Source organism: Schistocerca piceifrons, chromosome X, assembly GCF_021461385.2.
Source record: "Schistocerca piceifrons isolate TAMUIC-IGC-003096 chromosome X, iqSchPice1.1, whole genome shotgun sequence".
In the NCBI taxonomy this organism is placed as follows: Eukaryota; Metazoa; Arthropoda; class Insecta; order Orthoptera; family Acrididae; genus Schistocerca; species Schistocerca piceifrons.
Window position 1 is genome coordinate 507494319 of NC_060149.1, and position 17408 is coordinate 507511726.

The 17408-nt window shown below is 42.1% G+C and overlaps 1 non-coding gene and 1 pseudogene across 1 annotated transcript; both read right to left on the reverse strand.

Moving 5' to 3' along the window:
- Nucleotides 1-503: 503 nt before the first annotated feature.
- LOC124723338 lies at nucleotides 504-621 on the reverse strand (annotated as a pseudogene).
- Nucleotides 622-12276: 11655 nt separating this feature from the next.
- Nucleotides 12277-12350, reverse strand: Trnat-ugu. The gene has a single exon. It is a non-coding gene; the product is annotated as a tRNA-Thr (tRNA).
- Nucleotides 12351-17408: the final 5058 nt, after the last annotated feature.

Consider the following 17408-nt stretch of genomic DNA (forward strand, 5'->3'; position numbering starts at 1 on the left):
TCACATATTGCCAGACGAATTATGTGTACAAACTTATGTTTTCACATGGCCTTTACTCTATCTGACAGATCTTCTCACTGCAGATCGTTTGCAAATTACCGATGTTCGGTACAGCGATGTGTATAAGGCATATGACTTGCTGAGCTTTATTGGTCATTGTAACGTCACGTCATTTGTAACGGATTACTGAATTGATTATCAATCTTCGGTTCCAGTAAATTCCGAGAAGATCGTGTCTGTAGCATCGAACAAAAATTTTCATTACTTGTGCAGTTGGACCAAAACTGAACTAAACTCCCTCCGAAAAGGCCTTGGAAGAACCAACGGTACGTACCGGCCGCCGTGTCATCGTCAGCCCACAGGCGTCACTGGATGCGGATGTAGAGAGGCATGTGACGAGCACACCGCTCTCCCGGTCGTATGTCAGTTTACGAGACCGGAGCCGCTACTTTCCAATCAAGTAGCTCCACAGTTTGCCTCACAAGGGCTGAGTGTCTCCCACTTGCCAACAGCGCTCGGCAGACCTGATGGTCACTCATCCAAGTGCTAGCCCAGCCCGGCAGCGCTTAACTTCGGTGATCTGACGGGAACCGGCGTTACTACTGCGGCAAGGCTGTTGGCAAAATCTGCAATCTGGCCGGGAACCGAACCCGGTCTCGCTACACGGGAGGCAAGGACGTTACCACGCAGCTAAGCAGGCGGACACAGTTGTACCAACTTCTGAATATATTCCCGAATGAGATTTACACTCTGCAACGGAGTGTACGCTGATATGAAACTTCCTGGCAGATTAAAACTGTGTGCCGGACCGAGACTCGAACTCGGGACCGTTACCTTTCGCGGGCAAGTGCTCTACCACCTGAGCTACCCAAGCACAACTCACGCCCCGTCTTCACGGCCTTACTTCTGCCAGTATCTCGCCTCCTACCTTCCAAACTTCACGGAAGCTCTCCTGCGAACCTTGCAGAACTAGCACGCCTGGAAGAAAGGATATTGCGGAGACATGGCTTAGCCACAGCCTGGGGGATGTTTCCAGAATGAGGTTTTCACTCTGCAGTGGAGTGTGCGCTGATATGAAACTCCCTGGCAGATTAAAACCGTGTGCCAGACCGAGACTCGAACTCGGGACCTTTGCCTTTCGCGGGCAAGTGCTCTACCATCTGAGCAACCCAAGCACGACTCACACCCCGTCCTCACAGCCTTACTTCTGCCAATATCTCGTCTCCTACCTTCCAAACTTCACAGAAGACCTCTTGCGAACCTTGCAGGACTCAGAGAAAGTAAAGTACCCAGAATACAGACACATTATGATGAATGATGATGAATTTTGGTATTTAGTGAAAAGTATCTATTCTTGTAAATTCTATCCAGCTCATCGACTGTAACCCATTCGCTCAGATTTAAGCTGTTCACGTAGTTTAATGTTCCGTGTCTTTTGTTAACTGGGTGGCACTATCCTTTATGTTTGACATTACTTCTGTTTTCCAAAAGATATTTGGAAGCCAGTTTGTTCTATTACTATTACTACTACAATTATTACTATTATCGTTATTAGATTTAGTATTACTACGAACATCTCGTGTAATGTGGACAGTGTCATATTAACACTGCACGGATGTCCGTTATATGTAAGAAAATCTGTAATCGTATTAGGTGATGTAAAAGTATAAACAAATGACTGTCTTGACACACTGCTGAAACTCCTGATATTGCAGGTTCAGCATTTCTGAACGTATTGTACTTATATCATTCCTTGTCAGTGACTTCATCCCCATTAATTGCATTCATTTCATGTCAGCGGATTTAATTCCGTTGGAAAAAATGGTAAGTAGGAATTCAAGCTCTATGTCCCATTTTGGCACCGTAGCGATATCCAACGCTCGCGAGAGCCCGTTGAGTAATCTGCGTCGCCTTCGACTTGTGTATCAGCGCCGAGACTCTCTGGCAACAATAGTAGAAGCGGTGAGCGGCCGGTGTCGCGCTGTCGCGGAGTCCTCCAATTACGCGCGTCCAATCACTGTGATTACGCGGCCGGATGTGCGCTCTTGTCATCAGCCCTAAATAGCCGCCGCAGCAATCTCCGCAGCTGTCATTACTCGGCGCTCGCGTATTTGCTTGGGCTGCGGCTGGCCGAGAAAACTAAGCGGCCATCTCCGCCTCAGTATAAGCATTCACAAATGACAATATTTCATTTTAAAATCATTTATTGTTCAGCATAATCGCATACAGTGTCAAATGTTCAGGGTAGGTGACCTGCAGTTTTACTTTTTTGTTAACTGCTAGACAAACTTCTGCATTATTGCTTGAAATCAACTGACCTGAAATCCTGTTCTTCTCGCCACTGCACTTGACTAATTTGTTGTATAACGGCCATAGCTTACGTCAGCGGTCAGGGTCACATGTTTATTTAGTACCCGTTCTAAACCATCTATACCGTTCCAAAGTGACCAGCGTGGTCTTTTAAGGGGCTCATTAATATTTTGTCCATTATTGATTTATTTACGCAGTGTTATCACCATTTCATCAGGTTGTCCTTAGATTTGCAAACGCTCCTTCGTAACCAATTTTGTGATCTCACTGTGGTACAGTCCTATTAAACATTCTGCTGACTTCACCACTGCTTGGAGATGACCATTTTGGCTGACTACGATTTTTCTCTGGCTTTCTTTGCTGACGTGTTTAGTGCAGATGACGACTGTAAAAAGATCTTCCTAGACTTCAACTTGGGTCTTGGTGGAGCATGTCCGTTACTGGGTATAACTAATTTTCTTCGTCTTTCGTCCTTTCAGAATTTGCGAGTACTTCCCAGCGTATGTCTGGAGAAGCAATGTCTGCCACGCAGTACATTTCATCAAAAAGAGCTGGTTTCAGACAGCTAATAATTTACCTTGCAGTGTCATTATTGGCTACGTCTATTTCTTTCATATGGGAGGATTTATACCATACTGGGCAGGCTATTGTCCACGCGAGAAACAGAATGCCGTAGCGAAGGTTGGGACCACCTTTACTGGGCACCCCAATTAATAGTGTTAGCTTTTCGAATGGTGTTGTTTCGGGCTGACACCTTATGTTTAATATTAAGGTAGTGCGTTCGGTGAGACAGTGATGTGTCTAGTGTAATAACTCCAATGCATGTGATGAGGAGAGCATGGTAAGTGCCATAGCTCGATCTCCCAGAAACTTCGCTCAGTGGAAGAGGGGTCAAAATAAGCGAACTCGTGTCTCGGTGTATACGTCGATACTCGACCGTTCTGAGAAACTATAGTCAAAGTTTTCGAGACACTTTATGTGCCTTTTAAATAGCAGATAGTTAAACCGAAGAGATGGCACAGTAGCTAGCGTCGCTGTTTCACACTTTTGCGACCAGTGTTCAAAACCACATCATCGTTTGTGTTTTGGTTTTTTATTTATCTACCCATGTCCGTAGAAAATTACTACACTGACATTTTCCGGTGTATATTGAAATAACATTGTCCTTATTTGCGCACTAATTGTATGTCTGCTGAATGAATTTAAAAAAAATGATGGGCAAAATTCTTTGAAATTGTTTTCGGTGAAATTCCTGTACTGTGTCTTGATTCATTATCAGTTGTAATATTTTCTAAAAGTTGATCCATTATGCGACCCTGAGCACGCATTTCCGACCAGCAAACGTGTGAGTGCTGACCAGGACCCTATACTACGGGTGAATTGTGTTTTATCAGTTTTATTATGTTCTTTCCATTTTTGAAGGTGCCTGTCTTTGCCAGAAGGTTATGTGGATTATTATTAGCTTAGGAACAGAGGCGCATGATGATCTCAGAGAACGGCAGTGCTCATAAAATAAAGAAAAAAATTGTGGTTAAAAACTGTTTTCCTATACTACAAACATGTGGAATCTGGTACTACTGCACTCCGTAGCTTCCCAAATTGCATGCAGTTTGTCCTGGACACAGTGAGAAAAAGAATAGAGCGGAGTAAACATGGCTCCAATAGTTTTATATGGGATGTTGAGTTTTTATTTTTATTTTTTTTTTTTATTTACACCTCAAGTACCGTAGGACCAAATTGACGAACAAATCTCCAAGGTCATGGAACGTGTCAGTACATGAAGTGACAACATAAAAGTAATAACAGATATAAATAAAATGCTTACGAACCCGAAAAAAGTCAAGCCATAAGTTTAAGTAAACGCAATCAATAATGCAACAAGAATCAGCTTAATTATTCAAGGAACTCCTCGACAGAATAGAAGGAGGGACCCATGAGGAAATTCTTCAATTTCGATTTGAAAGCGCATGGATTACTGCTAAGGTTTTTGAATTCGAGTGGTGGCTTATTGAAAATGGATGCAGCAGTATACTGCACACCTTTCTGCAAAAGGGTTAAGGAAGTCCGATCCAAATACAGGTTTAATTTATGCCAAGTAGTAACTGAGTGAAAGCTGCTTATTCTCGGGAATAAGCTAACATTGTTAACAAGAAGTGACCGTAAGCAATATATGTATTGAGAGGCTAATGTCAAAATACCCAGACTCCTGTTCAAGAGGTTGGTGAACTTACACCGCTTACTGCCCGAACCGCCCGTTTCTGAGCCAAAAATATCCTTTTAGAATGGGAAGACTTACCCCAAAGTATAATACTATACGACATAAGCGAATGACAATAAGCAAAGTAGACTAAGTTACGTGTCACTCAGTTCAGATACCTTCCGAATGGTAAGTCATTGAACAAGATCCTGAACGTGGGCTTTCCACGACAGTTTACTATCTATCTGAACACCTAGAAATTTCAGCTGTTCAGTTTCACTAATCATATGCCCATTCTATGAAGTTAAAACGTCAGGTTTTGTTGAATTATGTATTACAAACTGTAAAAACTGAGTCTCACTGTGATTTAGCGTTGCTTATTTTCTACAAGCCATGAACTTATGTCATTAACTGCACTATTTGGAACCGAGCCATTGTTCCACAACACATCCTTTACTACTAAGCTAGTGCCATCAGCAAACAGAAATATTTTAGAGTTACCCGTAATACTAGAGGGATTATCATTTATATAAATGTGCGTGGTCCAGTGAAGTGCACCAGACTGGTGGCAGGAAAATAAATGCCCGAGAAAGTTGGATGTCTGTTTTAGAGCTCCGCTGCTGTATATGGTTTTAGTGTTTCAGTGTTTGTGCGACTCGTTTCCGTGCTTAATGTGGAATGTGTTCCTGTCTGTTTCAGATGTTCGGGATTCCACGGGTAGCCTCTGAAGAAGAGAACATCGTCTATTTAAGTATGACATATTGTCAGCAACGACTGTGATGTAAACGCGAAAGCTGGCCCGAGCGACGCAACCCACCTTCTCCTGCCGCAGGTGCCATCTCCGTGGTGTAGCTGGCTGTCTGACTGAATCCTGGAGCACTTCCCAGTGTAACTGGTCATGCAGGACTCAAGAAATCAATCCAGTTATTAATGAAGTGATACTAGGGAAGACCTTGGAGGAAGACCCCTCATCGCTAATCCCTCCCCCCCCCCCCCCAACTCATCTTCCGAAGTGTTCCCTAGGCCTGTGACACGTAACAGTAACAGTGAGTTATACAGTAGAAAGACCAGCATGGACGAGTGTTAATGTACTTAAACCTCACCAAAGTGTCTGGGTACTGCCGTGCAGAAACGGCGCTTGTGTTTCTGAGCGAAGTAAAAACATTTTTTTAGTCGTCGGTGATCGGCTACCATCGGAGAAGTAGAAAAGGTTGCAATAGCCTCTACAGAGTGTAATGGCGTGAAACGCGGCTGCATTTGTTACCTCAAAACATGTACACTACAATTAACGAAATTTACTTTAAGATCAGTATTTTAATATGCAATTCTGAAATTTCCTACTTTGTAATGATCAGAATCCAGGAAAAGAATATCTGAGATTATTAATGTAGATACGTATATCTGTGTCCAGAGTCCCACAACTTCCTAGGAAGCAATGAAACTTGCATCTCTCCACAAGTCTTGATCTGACATTGTTTAACGTTATTGAAAGCGAGGACGTACAACTGGAGCGATTTTCACTAAAAAAAGTACCTATCAATTCACTTTCAGGCGCCTTTCCACATTCTTTGTCGTGATATTAGGTTCCGTTGTGTCCAAAGTTTCCGCTCATTGATACAACGTATGTTTTTAATTTCATACATTTCTTTGTGGTTAATACACCAACCATCGAAACAGAGATCTGGGAACTTCTCGTAAACCTAGTTTGGCTGGCCGGTTATCAGAGCTCTTAGCTCTCGCAAGCTTTCGTTATTGTGTTTTTGACTCCCCACTTCTGCGACCAGAACTTAATCTACACATTTTACTTGGGACTCTCCCAATAAGGTGAAATCACGAACAGTCTATTTTAAACTTTTACAGAAACTGAGATGAGCGACTTCCAAGGCAAGCAGTCCCGACTGGACGGAATGGGTTGTGGGAAGTTGATGCACGGCTCGAGGCAACGGCGAAGGCCGTCCATAAGTGTGAACCAGCCGGCCCGAGATAATCGCGTCAGATTATCTGCCATGGCACGCTCCCTCCCGCCCGATTTGTCCCACAGGATTGCTCCGCTAGATCCCATCACGAGATTCCTCTCATTTATTGGCGTGCTTTGCCCGACACCGTCCGTATCTCACTACGGACGACCCGCATATATATAGTCAGCCAACTGCGTTAAAAGACAGCTCCGAATACGTCGGACATCTCAGCTCTCGTCACTGAAGCTTTTATGAAACTAAGCATTTCCACAAAACATATCGTGGAAATGCTCAGACTGTATATACGCATTAGTATGAAAAAATATGACACAGTTTGTCATAAAATGAACGCGGAACAGTATTCGGCTGTTTGTCGTCCTGTTCTACGCAAATCGCCGTTGCTCTGGCCATTTTAAAATAAATCTTACTACACTGACAAAGTAAAGAGCGTGTGGACAAAAAATATGAGTAAACTAATGAATTATGTTTATTATCAAGACTTGTGGACACGTTTGTGCCGTCCGTTCACGTCGTCCGCCCTTTATTAAGTGCCTTACCAAAGCTAAGGGGAGTGACTGAGTGATGTGCATCCATAGCACAGCACGGCTTCCGTGCTGCTGCAACTCATAACGGCTAAGAGCCTTGTCATATTATCGTACAAATACTATTATTCCTTTCACAAGACCTCACGTGTTTTGTGCAATAATCTGTCGTTAGTCATAGGTTACTGTAACAGTACAGTTTAGACAACTGCATCCACGCATTGATAGTTACGTATACAATAAACTATTGGGTATGTACTGTCAGCGCCAACTACAGTGTACATGGATCTTGTGTGAAAGTTATTTGGAGAATCGTCAGTGTGTGTCATACCATCATGTGCAATGTGTAAATTATTTGTGTGACAAAACTTAAGATTACTTTATCGTAATAACTGTTGCATGTTTTGGTTGTGAACTGTACTTGCTTCGAAAGGCCTATAATAAGTATTTCAATGAAATTTACGTTTCAAACGGTACACATAGGGACGGCGGTTCTAGTTTTCATGTTGTCATGTTCTAGTTGACGTGTATCATCCAAAAGTAATTAAGCATAAAAAAGCTATTTACTGTAATATATTTTGTTGCAAGTACATTTCACAGTAAATGCACAGTTTAAATTGTTATGCATAGCAATCAATATCTGTTAAATTATTACAAAAACCATTATTTTATCGATCTAATAGTGTTAGATAATTATAGTTTATTTATAATGTTGCCATGCCCTATTCTCGTTCCAGTCTTAAATTATTCACCAATCAGAACAGCTACTTAGGAAATATGATCGACAACTGTATTGTGATGTTGTTCAGATGAATCTCTTATGAAGCGATCAAAGTGCCAAATAAAACTGTAGCCCTGTAAAATACAAAGTATTGTGTGGCTTGACTTTCAACGAATCAGCAGCTTAACTACTGGCAATACAGGTATTGTAGATGCAATGTATATGGGACTATGTAAAGGAAATGCAACAGGGAATGTTCCTCTTGTCTCGTTTAGACAATTCAAGAGAAAAGTTATTGTTACAGTCATAAGAAAACAATGTGATAGTGTCTGAGAACCGTTGCTCTGCTTTTGTAAAGAGCGCGGTGTGTTAGAAGTGATTTTGTTTGTGTCGTCGCTGTGACAGCCAGCAACTGCGAAGCAGCGATTATTCCAACAGCGTCCATAAAATCCCGTTAATCTCGTGCCGGGGTCACACCCAGCTTAAGTACACAGCTCCGGCTATGATTAGCAACTTCCCATTATTCCCGCACACGGGAATATTTTAGACACGACCCAAATACGTTGGACAGCAAATTGCCATCTGCGTAACATGGCCGTATTTCAAATAATAATAACGTGAAACTGTACCTGCTTATAAAAGAAAAGGATCGGATACGTAGATTAAGCTTCAGCCTCGAATACAGAGCGTGAAAAGGTTAAAGGTTTTAATCTCTACGGGAGTGTCGCTACTTTCGTCCAAACGAGCCAGTTAATGTCCTGGCAGCGTCAGGTAAGGCTACGAGAAATCGTTTCCAAGTTCTCAATCTCACATTTCTCTTAAAATCATTGATCAATCATCTGTTGTGTAATGTCACGTGATTAATAACTCGTGATAGTACCTCATGGAATTTATTAAAACAGTGACCAAGTTGTTTTAATTTTATTTCAATTTTTTTATTCACAAATGCAAACATTCAGCGATGTGAAGTGCGTTGCTAACTTGCCCATAAATAGGGAAACTTTGCCATGGTGGCCTAGGCTAATGCTGTTATGAATTTAAAATATTGCGCTAATTTGATATATTTAAGCTTAATAAATCTGCGTTTGACTGTGATGAACAATAGCGACACAGTGTAGTGGCCTCTCTCGACTACAAGTTTTTAACGGTCGTTGACTTCGACAGTTTGTTGGGAAACATGCATAACGCAGGAGTCACCGTAGTCATTCGGGAATCTGTGGAAATAAAGACTTCTTGGCACGAGACTAAAGGGAACATATATTTAATGGGCCAATAGTTCAACAAAAAATAAACATTCGGTAATAAGTTCCGACTGATCTTCCCCGTGTCTCTCCACAATATCCTCCAACCAACCCCGTGTGGGGTATAATATTTTTATCTTTTAAATTTCCAAATTAATATTTTGATATTTCTAGAAATTGCAGTGTTGCTGATTCCAAGAAAGTGGATGACCACATAGGAAACGTACAGATCTGCAAGAAAAACCTAGCCTGTTTGTCAAAGAATACTCCAGAAGGCTTTTCTGAAGAATCTATATACGTATAAAACAATCTTGCTTTTAAATAACAATTTGAGGCACGATTTTTCACTGCATGTATTGACTTACAATCTGTACATAGTTTCAAGCAGTATGGAAATCGTTTCAGAGATGATAGTCCTTATTAAAATGATCTCCCTGGTAATGACTATAAAGTACTTGTCAGAAATAGAGGATGATTCTGGCTGAAACAACAAACAGCCACGATTAGCTATCTGGAAATACTTGATTTCCTGTGAACTATCTTTCAAGCTTCTGCACAATCATTAGATGACAGTTTTTCGGGAAAATCAAATTCATATCGTCGTCAGGGCTGCAGCGGTGTGGTAGAATCCAGAGAGTTATGTGCAATTCTGAGGTCTCGAGTGAAAAGATACTTTGATACAACATTTTTTGTGACCCAGGATAGATCTACGGTACTTAAGACTCATTTAAAGCACAGCATACTATAATCGTGATGTTTTGTAACGGAAATTGTCATAGTGAATTTTTGTTCATTATCTTAAAATTCATTCAGCGTCTGCGATATTCTTACAGCTTTGGCTACAATCTGCACAAAGTTCACCAAATGATCTTTTCGTAGAAGTCATTGTCTAATGACGAACCAGGATGCAGCAATAAGTTCGACATCTAACTCACAGGATAATAGTGTATTCTCTTGAATGTTGACTTGTGGGATACTGTTTTTCTCCTGTTTTCTGGAAGGCAGCCGTTCAGCCTTTGTAAGTTTTTATGAAGTCTCATCCATTTCATATGACCATCTCTCAATATTCGAGCAACTGGTAATTATATAACTACAGTAACGTCATATTTAAGATCCAGAACCATGCCAGACGCAGGACTCGAATCTAAAATGTCCACTATACGCACTGTCGACTTCATATCGAGAAGGGAATAAATATTTCAAGACAATAAATCGTGAACGTTTGGCGTTGAACTACCAACTACTTTCACCATAGCCACCATAATGTACGAGATAAATCGAAGGGTAGACAGAACTGACATATCAGTAAAATTCAGTTGCGTGTGTGGTCTAAATAAATCTGCTACAGTTTCTGCTACTTTTTCAGGTGGCCTTCATCCGTAATTACTTGCAATGTGTCACCACCGTTACTGTGGTGCGCTGTTGCAGCGTGACAAAAAATTCACTCTTTAATCAGTGTTGCCCATTATTCCTTTACATTACAAAAGCAAGGAAATGAGGTGGCAGTAATGAGTTCAAAACTATACAGAGATGACATTGATATAGTCCTGAATCAGTAACGTTAATGGGTCATTAAAAGGTTTAGAGGTCAGATCTTTCAGTTCAACCGTTAAAATGACGCTGTTGATGCTACTATAACGTGCTGATGATTTGTGCTAATATGGGATGCTGGTGGTGTATTACAACTATCATGTTCGTGGTGCAGGTAGGATGATTGGTATAATGGTTCCATGAAACACCCTAAGAGGCAATTGACGGTAATTACGGATGTAGTGAAACAACAGGGTGCCTGGATTGGTGATTAGAAGGTAGATTATTGTGTGCCGGTATTGAATTTACCAGTTAATGTACTGACTTCGAAAGTGGTCCAGGAAGTGCAGAAGGTTTTGGAACTGGGAAAGCTAGTTTAGGATGCGTGTGGGAAGGAAGAGTGTATAGGTCAGTGTGAGACAACACAAGGTCGTTTTGGGATTTTCTTTGGAGGAGGAGAGATATAGTGCCTGTTTCTTTTTAAAGATTTTGGTTTTCATTTTGTTAGTTCTCATCTACAGGTCAAATGGAAGTTTTTTTTCGTTGTAATTCATGTGCTTGCACATTTGTTATTAGCTCCGAGAACCTGTCAGTTCTTGCTCTTCCCCGTTGTAGAAAGTTTTCTATTCTGCGCAGTGGGGAAGCTCTGCAGACACTCCGAACTTTGTTCGGCAATTGCAGTTGTGTGATATATTTAAATAATGAAGCGGTAACACACCTTAAAGAATTTGAGGTGGACTATCTCACATGAACCTGTGCTGAAAGACTGGCTGTGGTAGTCATAGGATGTAACTTGATAAAAGTACATTTCATTATGAAGTGAAGCGGACACATTTTTATTGCTTGCTCGTACTGTAGCGACAATTACTGCATGTTTGCCAAATAACAAAACGTGAACTGTTAAGTAGAATAATTTTCAATTAGCCACAAACTGCTGGAATCAAGATTTAGTGATTTTCTGTATTTTATCTTTAGTGCAAATACCATTTATTTATAGCTTTTTTGCATAGAAGTTCTAGTACATCTCGATATTTTAATGTCAGTGGTTTTGCTTCGTTGTCCTTTTCCCACATTACTGAGCGTAGGGCACCCAGAGTTTTATGAAAGGTTCTGTGCTTATAGCTGCATTTGAGCTAAACATTAGATTCACTTAATTTCTCTCAAAAATCGATCGATTCTGACTTAGGGTACGGTGTGAAAATGGGCGGTACAGTAAAGATCAAATGAAGATTGAGATAGCTGAGGACTTACAAGATACTTGTAAAATTTGCAACATTTCCTTCCGTATCGCGCTCGTCTCAGAATCGCGTGACTGAGTCCCACGGTTTCATTTGGATGTTTTTCGCAATACAAAGATGTCGCAACTTCAGTCCCTTAGACTTTGCAGGACCCGTGACGCGATGCGATGTGTTTCTTTGCTTTCTTTTATATGTTGTGCTAATTCTGTACAGTTATTTTCGAAAAAGCCAAGCTATATTTACGTAGCTGGGCTGGACAGTTGTATACTTTTACTTACTTTTGGTGACTGTTTTCGGTTAAATAATCATCGTCGGACTCTAAAACCCCTCAACACAGATTTGTCTTAACGTTTATTTTAATCTGAGTAGCCGGTGGGGAAGTTTGCCGATACTCAACGTACGGTCCCGCTTATGAATCTTATATGCTGAACGCCGTATCGTAGTATGTGGGAACACGCATCATTGGAATTACAATGAAATGAACACCCTTAGCTGCTTATAGGCGTTGACATACGTCAACGGGGACAGATGAAAATGTGTTCCCCGACCGGGACTCGAAGCCGGGATCTCCTGCTTACATGGCAGACGCTCTATCCATCTGAGCCACCGAGGACACAGAGAATAGCGCAATTGCAGGGATTTATCTCTGGCATGCCTCCCGCGAAACCCACATTTTCAACGTATTGTCCCGCACTACATTCGTAGTGCCCCCGCCCATTATACTCATTACTCGCGGCGCGTTGCCCATTCCCGTAAGAGTTCGAGCACTGTGCATTCGCACAGAAGAAGAAGATGGTCAAGTGGCCGGTGAGCCTTAACTATATATTTACTATGAGGGTTGTTCTTTCGGACCAGATACCATTTTAGTAAATATATAGTTAAGGCTCACCGGCCACTTGACCATCTTCTTCTTCTGTGCGAATGCACAAACAGTGCCCGAACCCTTACGGGAATCGGCAACGCGCCGCGAGTAATGAGTATAAAGGGCGGGGGCACTACCAATGTAGTGCGGGACAATACGCTGAGAATGTGGGTTTCGCGGGAGGCGTGCCCGAGATAAATCCCTGCAGTCGCGCTATCCTCTGTGTCCTCGGTGGCTCAGATGGATAGAGCGTCTGCCATGTAAGCAGGAGATCCCGGCTTCGAGTCAAAGTCGGGGTACACATTTTCATCTGTCCCCGTTGACGTATGTCAATACCTGTAAGCAGCTAAGGGTGTTCATTTCATTGTAATTTCATTCTAACGAGCTGCTTGGTCACCGATGGTATCTGTTCTTTCGGACGTGTTCGAAACAACAGATACCATCTTAGTAAACGCATCATTGGAAAGATGCATTATTTCTACTGGAATTTAAAACAATGTGAACGTGGATATTGGCAATATGGTTTTAAGTTCCGTTTTAACCAAAACTGGCAACAAGTGTCTTTAAATTTTGGATAATTAGTCGTTTTTTTCCGTAGGCACGGTGTCTAAAATTGTTGCCCCCGCTGATTTGTGAGAATTCTGCCTCGTGTACAACCATTCCTGGAACGCCTTATCTTTAATGAGACGGGTAAATAGCAAATTGGCGTACGGAGAAAGATGGCGCAGTTTTCTGAGGTAAGTTTAACGGTGGAAATGCTTGGCCCGGCGAGCTGTCAGGTCTGTCACGGGCCGGCTGTGTCCTCAGACGAGAATAAAAGCGTCGGCGGTGTGGGGGCGTGGGCGGGGGCGGGCAGTGGCGCCTGCGTGCGGCGAAACCGAGAGGCGGCACGTCGCCAGGCTAACGGGAGGCGAGCGCGAGGGCCCATACTGATGGCGCGCGCTTTGTATTCACGCCTAACTGCGATGCACTTACTATCTCGACCTTCAATAATGGACAATGGCAACAGCGGCCCGGGCACTAACTCCGGAACAATGGCCGCGCCGACTGTTTTGTGCAAATAAGGAAATAAGTCATCGGCGCGGCCCGTAGCTCGCGTCTCGTTCACGGTCGGCCGAGCGCGCTAGCCGCTGCGTGTTTACCGCGCTTCCAACACTCCTCGGCTAGCACTGAGGCTCCCCTTTCCCTCGATACCCCTCTTCATTCGACCGGAAAAAACCTTTGACATTTTCACCTTGTCCACTTGCTTATTTGATAACTCTGGTACACTATAGAATCTGTTCTCAAGCTATGCTATTCACGGCGAGTCTCACTGAAAAATCTCTAGTTATCAACCAAGTAGCATCTTCTTATTGACGAGTTTCTTACTCAGCTACCAGATGACATAAAGAAACACGTAACACGTCGAAATGTAATATCAACCCGAACTTTCGATATAGGTAAATTTTGGCCCCATTTCCGCCAGCTAAGTTTTGTTTGTGGGCAGTTATTGCTAACGCGTAAGGTCAACACGTATTTTTCTTAGTCCCGCGGGGGTCATCTTCCTGCTGGCAACATTTCAAGTATCTAGTGTATTGCCCGAGTATGATTCATAAGCGTGACGTATTGTGTCGATTTTACAATTCTTGAGCTGAAGTAGCTTGTTATACGGAAGATAGTGTCCAACATCGTCTCCCCCGCCGAACATACACTCTCATTATCGTCTAACTGCGCACATACAATGTCTACCGCAAATGATTCCTACAGTTACAGTTTTCTGAATAAGATCGCTAGGTTTTAAGTTTTTGACCAAAAACGAAGAGGCTTGGCTCCGTTGTAACGTCAAAAAGCGGCGCGTGTCCACTGACGGCATGTTATTTTAACCTTGGAATCCGTCACATTTCTTCACTCCTTTTGTCTCTGTAATTTTCGAAGTGTGTGTCACACGCGTAGTGAGAGATGCTTCAGTACGCAGTCTCTCAAGAACAAAACTGTTTTTTGCTTCTGCTTTCAATTTCTGCCTTACTATCCCCCTATTTCACCATAAAAAGTAAACAAATAAAGAATGTTTCGAAACGGGAGATGTTTCAGACCTGTCCTGTGAAGTACTAAACAAAAAGGAAAAAAATCAAAGCCCCATCCCCACGCTGCGAAGCATTCGTGACATGTTAGACTTCCAGTAATCTCTTTCTAATATATCCAGCTCGTGAATCCTCATTGTTCCTGTCTATCACCTCTCTGAAAGTCAGAGAAACGTTCGTATGTTACTCTGTTTGGATATTTCATCCATCCATGCTCAGACGCTCAGTTAATGTTAAATTAGAAATTAGGTCCCTCGAAAAAGAAGAAGGTCATGATGACAGAATGCTAGAAATTTTCTGATTCCACCCAAATAATCACACCTGTGGAAGATATATTTTCAACTCACTATTAGCAACCATAAGGAAACTTTTTGTGTTCTTACGTAGTCATTAATGGATTAAGGAGGTATCTGTTTATCTCAGTTTTCACCTTACACGATTGAATTACTGATTTCGTCAGACTTGGAGAATTTTTTCTTGTTTATCTAAAACCGACACTAAAGCGAAAGCGTATCGAAAACGGATAATTTTTGCTCTTGCAGAACGTTTGTAAAGTTCGTTGGAAGTCGATGTAATATCCCGTTGTTTTTATTTCAAAGGTCAACATCTAGAGGCGTATCTATTTTCTACTTAACTGACTGGTAGATACCGCTAACCTCTCTAGGGTGCTTATGATGTATTCATACCTCATTTTCAGAGAAATGTCCTTTCTGGACACCAAAAAGTATCTTACGTTCAGAGGGATCTTGTAGAATTTCTTTTAACTTCTCGGTGTGTATATTATAATCAAGTAACATCCTCAATGCTACAGGTGCAGGTAAACCGTTATATAAGAGTACAATCCGTTTAATTAGGAAGTTTTTCTTTTAGCTTCCTTAGATCTGGAGAGAAAAGAATACTATTCCTTACAGACTTCGTACAAGACCCGTTTAAAATTATTATGTGTATTTCACCATAAAACAAAAATAAAAATCCAACGCTGACTCAGCTTCTCGTCCTTCTTGTCTCTCTCTCTCTCTCTCTCTCTCTCTCTCTCTCTCTCTCTCTTGCTTCCTGCAACCGAGTCGCGTAACGAAAGAAATGGGGCATCGCATAAGTCTCAGTGCCTGCTACTCAAAAAGGAGAACAAGAGCTCCTACATTTCTCCCAACTACATGCACCAGTCTCTGACCCCCGACTTTTATTCTGGACCGAAACGACAGGTCTGTGGTTACAATAACACTTCCAGGTCGACATGCCGGTGGTCGCGCAGAAAATATGTAATAAAAAAAAATGTAAAGGATGGCCGGCGACCCCGCTTGTCCTTGAAACGTTCGTCGACGAGAGTCGAACCGAGGGACCCCATGGGGTGCAGGCCACCGGGGAAGATTCTCCGCTACTGTGATGTCATATGCGGTGTAATATGGTTATATATGTCGGCATTGTTCCCACCGCAGTTGTGGTGCGGCGTTTTGTTGTGTCTCGATCCGTGATTTACCGGGCACATAGCTCCAAGGCTGCGTCCCTGTACAGTCGCAGGCGGCCGCGCTTCCACTCTCGCACGCCGATCACTTTGCACGCTCTTATCAGCTTCTGCTTACCTCACCTGCTAAGGAAGCAGACTTCTCTTATCATTATGTGTACCAGTCCAAATACATTCCACGGAGAGAGAGTTTCTGATGTAACTTCTTTCCATGTCGTTATATACTATTGTTCTTTCCTGCTCTTATCTTTTGACATACTATCAACAACGATTTAAAATGGTGAAACGATTGTTTAAAATAGTTCCACTTCTTGTTGAGTATTTCTGGATATTTATTTTTATAATAAACGTTGTGGGTTTAACTAACGTGAAACTTAATTAAACCGTTCAGTCCACCTATTTGCGAGTTTCACGAAATTTTACACATCTACCATTACCCACACTTTCTTTTCTATTTTACCCTACAAAATCTGCTAATATTTTTAGTCAGTTAACGTATTTCCATAAGCAAATCGTACTTTTTCGTTGTCTCTAAATACCTTCAACACAAAACAGATTAGGTGTATAGACGTAATTTTACATTCGGAAAATTGAACTTTCACATTTGTTGCTGTACATTACACGAGCGGAAGATTATACTGTAGGTGAAATGCGAATAGCGGTAAAAAGAAATCCCGGAGTTTGTAACTGTAAAGAAAAAAAAGCTTACTAGCCCTTCTCCTGAGACGTCGAACAACACTTTATGTGTGAGAATGACGCCCCCGTGCTTTGTGTATTAATGCAGGTGAATTATTTGGGTGCGATTATACTTGCAGAACAAACCACTCGTACAAGACGGCAGGCGCTCACATGCAAACCGGCTCGCTCACTTGACTGTACGTAACGTATCGAACCGTGTTTGCATATCAGGTCCACTTCTTTTTTCGAGAAGCGGAGGAGCCCACCTACTGATTTTTGCCAGTACAAGAGCTCTTCTTCAGTAGACTGATGACGTCACAGTCACGAGTTGCTTGCACGCCAAGAGAACGGTACGGGATGAAACGGGAGCTATAAATACAATAGGTGTATTGAAATAAGAATATCTTCAACGTTGTCTGCGCTTACGTGGATGGCTAAACAGCGACACAACTGGTCATGTATACCCTCCAATCGTGCCTTGGTGTCTCCAATATTCCCTGAAACGATTTCCGGAATGAAATTCAGTACACATTAATTAAAGGCGGATATGGACAAAGCTTGCTTCAGATATATGAATTGGTTGAAAAAATTACAAAGAAACTAAAGACA